General features: G+C 46.4%; 1 protein-coding gene across 1 annotated transcript in view; it reads right to left on the reverse strand.

Moving 5' to 3' along the window:
* Positions 1-12,630, reverse strand: part of UBE2H (ubiquitin conjugating enzyme E2 H) — a 70,878-nt gene that overhangs the window by 39,688 nt on the left and 18,560 nt on the right. The gene's annotated exons all lie outside the window — the stretch shown is intronic.

Below are 12,630 nucleotides of genomic sequence, written 5' to 3' on the forward strand. Positions count from 1 at the left end.
TGCCTGCTGCCAAAAACGCCCTGCAAGGGCAGGAATTGTGGATCAATAACTGAACAGCAACCTGGGCCTGCCTGCTGAGCTTTCATTTCACTGCACACAAGAGCTGCCTTGTTGGAAATGCAGCTTTGCTTTGGAAAAAATCCCTTGCTGGCCACTTCTCCAGCAGGTTTTACCTGCCTGAGGGAAGGAATCACACCAAAAAAAAAAAGAATTCTTCAATAATTGCACAGGCATCCCTCCCAATTTCAGTAACTGCACAGGCATCCCTCCCAGTTTCACACAAGGATGGCAAATTTCCCTGGGTCACCAGTGACCCCATCACCTTTCCTGGGAAGCCAAAGGCACCTCGTGGATGCAAGCAGGGATTTGGGGAGAAGGAAATGCTGCTCCAGCAAAGCCTCCAGCCTGCCCTGCCTGCTCTGGAGCTGCTGCTGATTTCCATCTGGCTGATTTCCACCCAGCCTCGTGCCAAGAAACCGGAATAATAAAGAAAAGGCAGAAGGAAAAGTCAGCTTTTCCCTGGAGACAGCCTGCAGCCGAGCTGGCTGCTCTGAGCCCAGCACAAAGCAAGTCAGCTTCTCCTCCAAACCTGCTTTTCCTGGCCCAGGAGCACACAGAACACAAGGTGCTTCCCATTCCATGCTGGATGGAGCAGCACTGCCCTGCTCCTGCAGAAATAAATCCACTTACTGCCCTGCTCCTGCAGAAATAAATCCATTTACTGCCCTGCTCCTGCAGAAATAAAGCCATTTACTGCCCTGCTCCTGCAGAAATAAATCCACTTACTGCCCTGCTCCTGCAGAAATAAATCCATTTACTGCCCTGCTCCTGCAGAAATAAAGCCATTTACTGCCCTCCCCAGCACTCTGCTGCTCCCTTAAAAAGTTTCAACTGGAAAAAAAAAAGAAGGCAGGTACATATTGTCATTTATGCATGAAGGGAAAGGAGCTGGGCAGGGTCTGGAGAAGCAGGAGGGGCTGAGGGAGCTGGGCAGGGGCTGAGCCTGGAGCAAAGGAGGCTCAGGGGCCCTGGTGGCTCTGCACAAGTCCCTGGCAGGAGGGAATTTTGGTTTTCCTACTTTTTGTAGAGATGGGGTAATTGAGAGGTGTTTTACAAAATTTTACTCTATTATCAATCTCAATAAATAGTAAAACACATTCTAATTGTCTAAAATATCTGAGCTTTTTACAAAACCCTATTTTAAAACTTATTTCCAATTCAATCTCTCTCAGCAAGGTCATCCCTATTCAATAACCTTCCTAAATCAACACACCTTTTCTCAATATTTATATACAAATATACAGAACTATATAAACTTTCCATCAAATTTTACAAAAATCCATTTCCCAGGAGGGGACAGGGACAGGAGAGAGGGAACGGCCTCAGGCTGGGCCGGGGCAGCTCAGGGGGGATTTTGGGGACAATTCCTCCTGGAAAGGGGGTCAGGCACTGGCACAGGGGTGGATCCCCATTCCTGTTGGGATTTAAAGCCCTGTGGATGTGGCACTTGGGGACGTGGTGGCCCTGGCAGTGCTGGGAATGTTGGATGATCTCAGAGGACTTTTCCAACTAAAACAATTCCACATCCTGTTATTTGATGATTTTGCATTAGAGCAACCAGACTGGGACAGATTTGTCCAGAACTGTGCTCAGCCTCCACGGGATGGGCCATGCAGTGGGGGCACAGGAATCCCCTCCCTCCATCCCACAAAAACACCAAACCCCCTCAAAGCAGAGCCCAGGATCCTGGCACGGAGAAGAGCTTCGGTCAAGGTGAGGAGAAGCTTCAGTCAAGGTGAGAAGATTCAGTCAAGGTGAGGAGATTCAGTCAAGGTGAGGAGATTCAGTCAAGGTGAGGAGAAGCTTCAGTCAAGGTCAGAAGATTCAGTCAAGGTCAGAAGAAGATTCGGTCAAGGTGAGCAGAAGCTTCAGTCAAGGTGAGAAGAAGATTCGGTCAAGGTGAGGAGAAGCTTTGGTCAAGGTGAGAAGCTTCAGTCAAGGTGAGGAGAAGCTTCAGTCAAGGTCAGAAGAAGATTCAGTCAAGGTCAGAAGAAGATTCAGTCAAGGTCAGAAGAAGATTCAGTCAAGGTCAGAAGAAGATTCAGTCAAGGTCAGAAGAAGATTCAGTCAAGGTCAGAAGATTTGGTCAAGGTGAGGAGAAGCTTCAGCCAAGGTGAGGAGAAGCTTCAGCCAAGGTGAGGAGAAGCTTCAGTCAAGGTCAGAAGAAGCTTTGGTCAAGGTGAGAAGAAGATTCAGTCAAGGTCAGAAGAAGCTTTAGTCAAGATGAGAAGAAGCTTTGGTCAAGGTGAGGAGAAGCTTCGGTCAAGGTGAGGAGAAGCTTTGGTCAAGGTGAGAAGCTTCAGTCAAGGTGGGAAGAAGCTTCGGTCAAGGTGGGAAGAAGCTTTGGTCAAGGTGAGGAGAAGCTTTAGTCAAGATCAGAAGAAGCTTTGGTCAAGGTCAGAAGAAGCTTTGGTCAAGGTCAGAAGAAGCTTTGGTCAAGGTCAGAAGAAGCTTTGGTCAAGGTCAGAAGAAGCTTTGGTCAAGGTCAGAAGAAGCTTTGGTCAAGGTCAGAAGCAGCTTTGGTCAAGGTGAGGAGAAGCTGGCACAGAAGTTTCAAGGGGACTGGATCTGGTGGAAGGCAGCTGGAACGAAGCTGGGATCACTAAAGCTGAAGGGATGTCCCCGTGTGTGACCACGGCGACAGAGCCACCTCCACCAGCACCTTCAAGCCCAGGAAAAGCCACACAGGCCTCCAAGAGGGGCAATTAACACTTAATTAGAGGCAAGCCTCAATGAGCAAACTCCTGATGGATCACACAGGGAGGAGCTCTCTGGGATGACTGGAGAGGCAAGAACACCCCAGGATTCCACCCTGGGAGCAGGAAATAATCAGGAATCAGAACTGCCCGCCCTGAGGCAGAGCTGGGTCCAGGAGCACACCCAGGTGGGGCTGGGGTAGCTCTGGTGGCCACACACTGTCCCCCAGCTGCAGCACCACATCTGATGTCTGCATCACTCCCAGAGCAGCTGGGTTCCATGGATGGGACACCCCGGAGGAACCGAGTGCTCCAGGCACAAACCATCAACTCCCCAGAGCAGCCACGAATCCCAGGGGTGTTTTCAGAGGAGAAAACACAATCTGTGCTTTTTTTCCAGTGCTGGCAATGGTTTGTCTCCTCTCTGGGAGGACTCAGGAGTGCTGAACCCCTGGTGAAAGAGAAACCCTGGCTGTGAAACCACAGGGCTGAGCCTGACCCAAAGCTGGGCTAGACCTGACCCCAAGGCCAAGGCTTAACTCCATTTTGGGACTCAGCACGTGATTTACAAGAATGCAGCAGGCCTGTTAAAATTGCTTTGATATATTCAAATACTTCTGCAATTTAGTCTTCACAGGATAAAAAAAAATATTTTAAGATGTGGCCTATTCCCTCCAGGGGAGTTTGGGTCAGGTTTTTGTGCTTTTTCACTTTTTTCACTTGCAGAAACCTCCACAGTCATTCAGAAATTTTAACTCTATTTTGGGACTCAGCACGTGATTTACAAGAATGCAGCAGGTCTGTTAAATGAGATTGCTGATATATTCAAATACTTCTCCAATTTAGTATTCACAGGAAAAAAAAAGAATTATTTTAAGATGCTTTTTCCCTCCAGGGGAGTTTGGGTCAGGTTTTTGTGCTTTTCCACGTGCAGAAACCTCCACAGCCATTCAGAAATTTTAACTCTATTTACAAGAATGCAGCAGGTCTGTTAAATGCAGATTGCTTTGATATATTCAAATACTTCTCCAATTAATGTTCACAGGAAAAAAAAAGAATTATTTTAACATGTGGCTTTTTCCCTCCAGGGGAGTTTGGGTCAGGTTTTTGTGCTTTTTCACTTGCAGAAACCTCCACAGTCAATCAGAAATTTTTGGGACTCAGCACGTGATTTACAAGAATGCAGCAGGTCTGTTAAATGAGATTGCTGATATTTGCAAATACTTCTCCAATTTAGTCTTCACAGGAAAAAAAAAAGAATTATTTTAAGATGTGGCTTTTTCCCTCCAGGGGAGTTTGGGTCAGGTTTTTGTGCTTTTTCACTTTTTTCACTTGCAGAAACCTCCACAGTCATTCAGAAATTTTAACTCTATTTTGGGACTCAGCACATGATTTACAAGAATGCAGCAGGTCTGTTAAATGAGATTGCTGATATATTCAAATACTTCTCCAATTTAGTGTTCACAGGAAAAAAAAAGAATTATTTTAAGATGCTTTTTTCCTCCAGAGGAGTTTGGGTCAGGTTTTTGTGCTTTTTCACTTGCAGAACCCTCCACAGTCATTCAGAAATTTTAACTCTATTTACAAGAATGCAGCAGGCCTGTTAAATGAGATTGCTGATATATTCAAATACTTCTCCAATTTAGTATTCACAGGAAAAAAAAAGAATTATTTTAAGATGCTTTTTTCCTCCAGGGGAGTTTGGGTCAGGTTTTTGTGCTTTTTCACGTGCACAAACCTCCACAGCCATTCAGAAAGTGCCTCAGAGCACCTCAGTAACAGGGACATGAAGCCCCAGAGGGACAAACATCCATCTCCTCCTGCTGGAAATCCCTTGGGATGAGATGTTTGCACTCAAAGCAGAGGGGGCCAAGAGCTGAGCTTTGCCAAGGGCTTATTCAGGGGGAAAAAAAAATCTAGAATTATGTCAAGGTCTTGATTTTAAACAAGATAAAAGAGTTCTGTGGCAGGAAGGAGAAAGTGTCCAAGGAAATATTTTCAAATAAAAATAAATGAAGCTTGAATTTAGCTTTGGCATGGAGCAGGTGCAGCTCTGGAGGCAGAGCCCACATGCACTGCCAGGAGCTTTCCCTGCCTGCAGAAGATGCTGAATGGAGCACAGAGACTGAGGGAGAAGCTGCTGATCCTCAGCTCCAACTCAGGCCCAACACTGACCTAGGGAAGTGTGAAACTGAGAGCTGCTTTCATGAACTCTCGTTAGTGACTGTGGAGGTTTTCTGCAAGAAAAACTAGGCCTGGGAGAGGCTTCCCACCAACAAACTGAACCTCGAGCTGCTGAAACATCCCAGGGGGGTGGAAACACCTCCAAAATCCTGCTCAGGATCCAGAAGAATCCCTCCTCCATGGCCTGAAAGGAGCAGAATCCTGAGTTTTGCTCAGGATCCAGCAGGATCCCTCCTCCATGCCCTGCCAGGAGGAGAATCCAGTGGGAATTTTGCTCAGGATCCCAACAGGATTCCAGGATTCCTCCTCCATGGCCTGCCAGGAGCAGAATCCAGGAGAGTTTTGCTCAGGATCCAGAAGGATCCCTCCATGGCCTGCATGGAGCAGAATCCTGAGTTTTGCTCAGGATCTCTCCATGGCCTGCCAGGAGCAGAATCCAGGGCAGTTTTGCTCAGGATCCAGCAGGATCCCTCCTCCATGCCCTGCCAGGAGGAGAATCCAGTGGGAATTTTGCTCAGGATCCCAACAGGATTCCAGGATTCCTCCTCCATGGCCTGCCAGGAGCAGAATCCAGAGGAGTTTTGCTCAGGATCCCAACAGGATCCCAGCAGGATCCTGCCAGGAGCAGAATCCAGTGGGAATTTTGCTGTCCGGCTCCCCAAGCCTCTCCAACACCAAGGAAAACCAAGTTCTCTCCAGTGTGGGGCTGTTTTGCAGAGTTCCTTCCATCCCCACTAGGAATACTCAGGGATGCATTTCCTGATCCCACTTGTTTTTAACCCATGGTTTTCAGAGCTGAGGCAGCACCAACTGAAATTCCAGCCTGGGCAAGCTGGGCCTGAACCAAACCCAGCCTCAGAGCCCACAGAAATGGACAGTGCCACTGACAATGAGGCAGCTCTGTGCTCACAAAGCTCCTTCAACTCGAATTCCTCAATAATTGGCTTCAAATCCAAACTCCCAGCAGGAACTGCCTCCCACCAGGTGTTCTCTGCTCCAACCACAACAGCAGCAAGGTCTCCCAAAGATATTTTGGGGATGATTTGTCTCCTGAAGAAGGAAGAACTGCTGTCCCACAGAATCACAAAATTTGGGTGGGAAGAGATCTCAAAGCCATCCAGTGCCACCCCTGCCATGGCAGGGACACCTCCACTGTCCCAGGCTCTTCCAAACCCCAGTGTCCAACCTGGTCTTAAATAATTCCAGGGATCAGGGGCAGCCCCAGCCAACCTGTTTCACCATCCTCACAGGGAAGAATTTCTTCCTAAGATTTAATCTGAACTTCTCCTCTCCAGGCTGTTCCAAACCCCAGTGTCCAACCTGGTCTTAAATAATTCCAGGGGCAGCCCCAGCCAGGCTGTGCCAAGGTTTCACCATCCTCACAGGGAAGAATTTCTTCCTAAGATTCAATCTGAACTTCTCCTCTCCAGTTTTAGGCGTTCCCCAGTTGTTTGTTCCAGAATTCCAGAAGCTCCAGCAGTTCTGAGCCTTCCTGGTTCTTATCTGGCAATCCTCAAAGAAAAGAGCTTTAGAACAAATCTCCAAACCCACTGGGATTTCTCCAGCAAAGGTGGAGGAAATAAAAGCCAAGTGAATGTGGAAATTAAGCTGGAGATCAGTGCAATTCCTTTCACCCAGAGTAACACAGAGGAAAATCTTGCTTTGCCTTCCCTGCACATTTCCCACCACCCAATCTGAAGAACCCACCAGGGGGTTTTTTCAGGGAAGATCATTCCTGAGGATTTCTGTTCCTTTCAAAACACTGATAAAAACACTTTTTTTTTTCAAGAACAAGTGAAATTCTGCTCTTGTGCTGCTCAGGTGCAGCAGAGAAGGCACAGGGCAGCTCACAAGCACTGGAAAATCAGGATGGACATCGAGCCAGGAAGGGATTAGCACCCAAAATTCTTGCTGAAGTGCTGAGGCAACACCCACACCTTGGAAAGGCTCCTCTGAACCCCATCTGCAGCCCTGGTCAGGATGCTGTGGCTGGGTAAGGGTTCCACAGCTCTCCAGGGCCTGCCAGGACAGAATCCTGGCGGATTTTCCCTCTCCTGCTCCCCTGCACCTCCAAACTCCATTTTTGCCCTGGTGGATCTCAGAGTTGTTCTGCAGAGCTCCTTCCAATCCCACGTGGAAATGATCTGGAGTTGGGGAGCTGAGGGTGCTGTGACTTTCAGAGATCCCTCCCAAACCCCAGAGGATGGGATTTGTTCCCTTCTCTCCCTGCCAGAATTCCCAGAGGGATCAGATTTGCTTCCCCCCACTTGGCTTTGATCAAAGTGCTTTAAAGGAGCAGCTCAGGCAGGGTTTACACACAATTTCCTGGGGTTTTTAGCACAAATCCCAAACCTGAATCACAGACCTGGTGACGTTACAACAACCACAATTCCCTTTTTTTCTCTCTCAGACCAAAGCAGAAACACCCCAAGTGATTTAGGAACAAGCACCTTGCTCACTCACAGCTGAATTCATAAATTTTTCCTCCTTTCCAGGTCACCCGCCACATAAAACCACCACAAAGCCCCAGAGCAGGAAACTGCAGCCCAGTGCTGCTGCAGGAAAAGGTGCAGGAGCTTCCTGCACGCCAAGGAATTGCACACAAATCCCTGCAGCAATCCAAGGTGCCACTGTCACAGCAATTAAATCAATTATCCCCTTCCTCCTCCCAGTGGAACGAGGGCACTGGGGCTGCCCCGGGAGGGTTTGTCCCTCCTTTCTGTCCAGGGCACGCGGCCATTTCTATGTAAAAGTTCATTAACAAAGCTGAGTTAATCACTCCGGTGGGCCCCAGGGTGAGGATGGAGCACAAACACACAACTCCCAAGGCTGGCTCACTACAAGGAGCTCCCACCAAGGCAGCAGCTCTGGAGAAGGGGAATGAGCCCAGCCCCACTGCAGGGACAGCCAGCTCTGCTCGGGGGCAAATTACAGAGGGCACGGGGCAGTTCATCATGAAATTACCTGCAAAAAGCTCATTTCGTCACAAAAAAAACCTGCAAAAACTTCATTTAATCACCAAACAACCAAAAAAAGTCCATTTAATCACCAAACCAGCTGCAAAAACTTCATTTAATCACCAAACAACCCAAAAAAAGTTCATTTAATCACTAAAAAACCTACAAAAAGTTCACTTAATCACCAAAGCACCTGCAAAAAGTTCATTTAATCACCAAAAACCCTACAAAAAGTTCACTTAATCACCAAACCACCCACAAAAATTCCATTTCTAAGCCTAGGAGGTTCAGGAAACCAGGCTGGTGCTTCTTTAATCCCAGCAATTCCCCCTGACCCAGCTCCCACCACCAGCCCTTGCACCAAGAATGAAACTTGCTCACAAAAAAGCCATTTTCAGCCCCAAACCACCTGCAAAAAGTTCATTTCATCACCAAAACACCTCCAAAAAGTTCATTTCTGAGCCCAGGAACGATCCCCTTCCTCCTCCCAGTGGAACGAGGGCACTGGGGCTGCCCCAGGAGGGTTTGTCCCTCCTTTCTCTCCAGGGCACGCGGCCATTTCTATGTAAAAGTTCATTAATAAAGCTGAGTTAATCACTCCGGTGGGCCCCAGGGTGAGGATGGAGCACAAACACACAACTCCCAAGGCTGGCTCACTACAAGGAGCTCCCACCAAGGCAGCAGCTCTGGAGAAGGGGAATGAGCCCAGCCCCAGTGCAGGGACAGGCAGCCCTGCTGCAGGCTCAGCCAGCCCGGCCAGCTCTGCTCAGGGGGCAAATTACACAGGGCACGGGGCAGTTCATCATGAAACTACCTGCAAAAAGTTCATTTAGTCACCAAACCACCTGCAAAAAGCTGATTTAGTCACCAAACAACCAAAAAAAGTTCATTTAGTCACCCAAAAACCTGCAAAAAGCTCATTTAGTCACCAAACAACCTGCAAAAAGTTCATTTAGTCACCAAACAACCTGCAAAAAGTTCACTTAATCACCAAACAACCTGCAAAAAGTTCATTTAGTCACCAAACAACCTCCAACAATTTCATTTAGTCACCAAACAACCTGCAAAAAGTTCATTTAGTCACCAAAAAACCCACAAAAAGTTCATTTCTGAGCCTAGGAAGTCCAGGAGATCAGGCTGGTGCTTCTTTAGTCCCCACAATTCCTCCTGACCCAGCTCCCACCAACAGGCCTTGCACCAAGAACGAAACTCACTCACAAAAAAGCCATTTTCAGCCCCAAACCACCTGCAAAAAGTTCATTTCATCACCAAACCACCTGCAAAAAGCTCATTTTATCACCAAAAAACCTAAAAAAAGTTCATTTCATCACCAAAAAACCTGCAAAAAGTTCATTTCATCACCAAAAAACCAAAAAAAATCCATTTAGTCACCAAACAACCTGCAAAAAGTTCATTTAGTCACCAAACAACCTACAAAAAGTTCATTTAGTCACCAAACCACCTGCAAAAAGTTCATTTAATCACAAAAAAAAACCCTACAAAAAGTTCATTTAATCACCAAACAACCTAAAAAAAGCTCGTTTCATTACCAAACCAGCTACAAAAAGTTCATTTCTGAGCCCAGGAATGATCCCCTTCCCCCTCCCAGTGGAACGAGGGCACTGGGGCTGCCCCAGGAGGGTTTGTCCCTCCTTTCTCTCCAGGGCACGCGGCCATTTCTATGTAAAAGTTCATTAACAAAGCTGAGTTAATCACTCAGGCGGGCTCCAGGGTGAGGATGGAGCACAAACACACAACTCCCAAGGCTGGCTCAGCACAAGGAGCTCCCAGCAAGGCAGCAGCTCTGGAGAAGGGGAACGAGCCCAGCCCCAGTGCAGGGACAGCCAGCCCTGCTCCAGGCTCAGCCAGCCCGGCCAGCTCTGCTCAGGGGGCAAATTACACAGGGCACGGGGCAGTTCATCAGGAAATTACCTGCAAAAGGTTCATTTAGTCACCAAACAACCAAAAAAAAATCCATTTAATCACCAAACCACCTGCAACAATTTCATTTAGTCACCAAACAACCTGCAAAAAGTTCATTTAGTCACCAAACAACCAAAAAAAGTTCATTTAGTCACCAAACAACCAAAAAAAGTTCACTTAATCACCAAAGCACCTGCAAAAAGTTCATTTAGTCACCAAACAACCAAAAAAAATCCATTTAATCACCAAACCACCTGCAAAAAGTACATTTAGTCACCAAAAAAACCTAAAAAAAGCTCATTTAATCACCAAACAACCAAAAGTTCATTTAATCACCAAACAACCTACAAAAAGTTCATTTAATCACCAAACAACCTGCTTAAAAAGCTCATTTAATCACAAAAAAACCCTACAAACAATCCATTTAATCACCAAACTACCTGCAAAAAGTTCATTTAATCACCAAACCAGCTACAAAAAGTTCATTTACTCACCAAACAACCAAAAAAAGTTCATTTAATCACCAAACCACCTGCAAAAAGTTCATTTCTGAGCCTAGGAGGTTCAGGAAACCAGGCTGGTGCTTCCTTAATCCCAGCAATTCCCCCTGACCCAGCTCCCACCATCAGCCCTTGCACCAAGAATGAAACTCACAAAAAAGCCATTTTTAGCCCCAAACCACCTAAAAAAAGTCCATTTAATCACCAAACCACCCACAAAAAGTTCATTTCTGAGCCTAGGAGGTTCAGGAAACCAGGCTGGTGCTTCTTTAGTCCCCACAATTCCTCCTGACCCAGCTCCCACCAACAGGCCTTGCACCAAGAACGAAACTCACTCACAAAAAAGCCATTTTCAGCCCCAAACCAGCTGCAAAAAGTCCATTTCATCACCAAACCAGCTGCAAAAAGTCCATTTCATCACCAAACCACCTGCAAAAAGTTCATTTAATCACAAAAAAACCAAAAAAAATCCATTTAATCACCAAACAACCTGCAAAAAGTTCATTTAGTCACCAAAAAAAACCTAAAAAAAGCTCATTTAATCACCAAACAACCAAAAGTTCATTTAATCACCAAACAACCTAAAAAAAGTTCCTTTAATCACCAAAAAACCTACAAAAAGTTCATGTAATCACCAAAAAACCTACAAAAAGTTCACTTAATCACCAAAGCACCTGCAAAAAGTTCATTTAATCACCAAAAATCCTACAAAAAGTTCATTTCATCACCAAACCACCTGCAAAAAGTTCATTTAATCACCAAACCACCTGCAAAAAGTTCATTGCTGAGCCTAGGAGGTTCAGGAGATCAGGCTGGTGCTTCCTTAATCCCAGCAATTCCTCCTGATCCAGCTCCCACCACCAGCCCTTGAACCAAGAATGAAACTCACTCACAAAAAAGCCATTTTCAGCCCCAAACCACCTGCAAAAAGTTCATTTCATCACCAAAAATCCCACAAAAAGTTCATTTCTGAGCCCAGGAATGATCCCCTTCCTCCTCCCAGTGGAAGGAGGGCACTGGGGCTGCCCCAGGAGGGTTTGTCCCTCCTTTCTCTCCAGGGCACGCGGCCATTTCTATGTAAAAGTTCATTAACAAAGCTGAGTTAATCACTCAGGTGGGCTCCAGGGTGAGGATGGAGCACAAACACACAACTCCCAAGGCTGGCTCACCACAAGGAGCTCCCAGCAAGGCAGCAGCTCTGGAGAAGGGGAATGAGCCCAGCCCCAGTGCAGGGACAGCCAGCCCTGCTCCAGGCTCAGCCAGCCCGGCCAGCTCTGCTCAGGGGGCAAATTACACAGGGCACGGGGCAGTTCATCATGAAACTACCTGCAAAAAGTTCATTTAGTCACCAAACCACCTGCAAAAAGCTGATTTAGTCACCAAACAACCAAAAAAAGTTCATTTAGTCACCCAAAAACCTGCAAAAAGCTCATTTAGTCACCAAACAACCTGCAAAAAGTTCATTTAGTCACCAAACAACCTGCAAAAAGTTCACTTAATCACCAAACAACCTGCAAAAAGTTCATTTAGTCACCAAACAACCTCCAACAATTTCATTTAGTCACCAAACAACCTGCAAAAAGTTCATTTAGTCACCAAAAAACCCACAAAAAGTTCATTTCTGAGCCTAGGAAGTCCAGGAGATCAGGCTGGTGCTTCTTTAGTCCCCACAATTCCTCCTGACCCAGCTCCCACCAACAGGCCTTGCACCAAGAACGAAACTCACTCACAAAAAAGCCATTTTCAGCCCCAAACCACCTGCAAAAAGTTCATTTCATCACCAAACCACCTGCAAAAAGCTCATTTTATCACCAAAAAACCTAAAAAAAGTTCATTTCATCACCAAAAAACCTGCAAAAAGTTCATTTCATCACCAAAAAACCAAAAAAAATCCATTTAGTCACCAAACAACCTGCAAAAAGTTCATTTAGTCACCAAACAACCTACAAAAAGTTCATTTAGTCACCAAACCACCTGCAAAAAGTTCATTTAATCACAAAAAAAAACCCTACAAAAAGTTCATTTAATCACCAAACAACCTAAAAAAAGCTCGTTTCATTACCAAACCAGCTACAAAAAGTTCATTTCTGAGCCCAGGAATGATCCCCTTCCCCCTCCCAGTGGAAGGAGGGCACTGGGGCTGCCCCGGGAGGGTTTGTCCCTCCTTTCTGTCCAGTGCACGCGGCCATTTCTATGTAAAAGTTCATTAACAAAGCTGAGTTAATCACTCCGGTGGGCTCCAGGGTGAGGATGGAGCACAAACACACAACTCCCAAGGCTGGCTCAGCACAAGGAGCTCCCAGCAAGGCA

Source organism: Passer domesticus, chromosome 5 (assembly GCF_036417665.1).
Source record: "Passer domesticus isolate bPasDom1 chromosome 5, bPasDom1.hap1, whole genome shotgun sequence".
NCBI lineage: Eukaryota > Metazoa > Chordata > Aves > Passeriformes > Passeridae > Passer > Passer domesticus.